Below are 966 nucleotides of genomic sequence, written 5' to 3'. Positions count from 1 at the left end.
ACTTCAGGACAGATCACTGAATTGCACTCATAGTCAGTAGGAGTAATATGGATGATGAGAAATCCTCAAAGGAAATTGAGAAGAAAGGTAGAAGAACCAGGAATGTAGAACCCAGAAAAAAAAGAATACCCAGGAGAATAGTATAGTTAGTCAGATGTGTCAATTGAGTTCATTGGCCCCTTTGTAGAAAGTAGTTTCAGTTGAGTGAGGAGGTAGAAAGACAAATCTTAAGAGTTTAGAAGTAAGAGGCCGAGGCTGAGGCCTCAGAGCCTGTAGCAACAATGGGTGCACATCTGACTCGGTGCTACTTGGGGGATGCGGAGGTGGAGCCCGACCCATTGCACATGCCCACCTTTCCCTCGGATTATGGCTTCCAGGGACGCAAGGAGCGAGTGATGGTGGCCACACAGCGGGAAATGAATGATGCACAGCTGCTTCTGCAACAGCGGGATTACTGCGCACACCATCTCATCCGACTACTCAAGTGTAAGCCGGACTGCTTTCCCAACTTCCTGGCCTGTGGCCGTGAGAAGCACATCTGGGACCTCTGTGAGCACCGAGACCATGTAGGCCAAATGAAAGAGTTGGAGCGGGAACGGTGTCTGCTGGCACGACAGAAGTGGTGGGCAGACAGTGAAGCTTCAGAGCCGAAATAGCCACACTTATACTGAAACCCCAGCTCCATCCCCATAACCATGTACCAGCTGGATAAATAAACACTGTTTGGACCTTCCAGGCCCACTCAGAGGCCTATGTCTGCCATCACAAGCACCACCTATCTGTATACTAGGGGCCTCAGGTCTTCCCTGACTAGCCCCCACCCCTAACTCTCCTCTCCTCAGCAGGTTCCCTCTGATGTGAGACCTTTTGGAAGGAGGCAGAGTATAGACACATAGGGTACGGATGGCCCCTGAAGCCTGAGCTCTTCCTAATGACTGTCCTGAACTTTACAAGGTTTCTCTACTT

At 50.2% G+C, this 966-nt stretch overlaps 1 pseudogene; it reads left to right on the top strand.

Annotated features, from left to right (window-relative positions):
* The first annotated feature begins 281 nt into the window (after positions 1-281).
* On the top strand, positions 282-656 carry LOC114048412 (annotated as a pseudogene).
* Positions 657-966: the final 310 nt, after the last annotated feature.

Source organism: Vombatus ursinus, unplaced genomic scaffold (genome assembly GCF_900497805.2).
Source record: "Vombatus ursinus unplaced genomic scaffold, bare-nosed wombat genome assembly UNPS02014793.1, whole genome shotgun sequence".
NCBI lineage: Eukaryota > Metazoa > Chordata > Mammalia > Diprotodontia > Vombatidae > Vombatus > Vombatus ursinus.
This window is presented reverse-complemented; position numbering and strand designations above follow the sequence as displayed.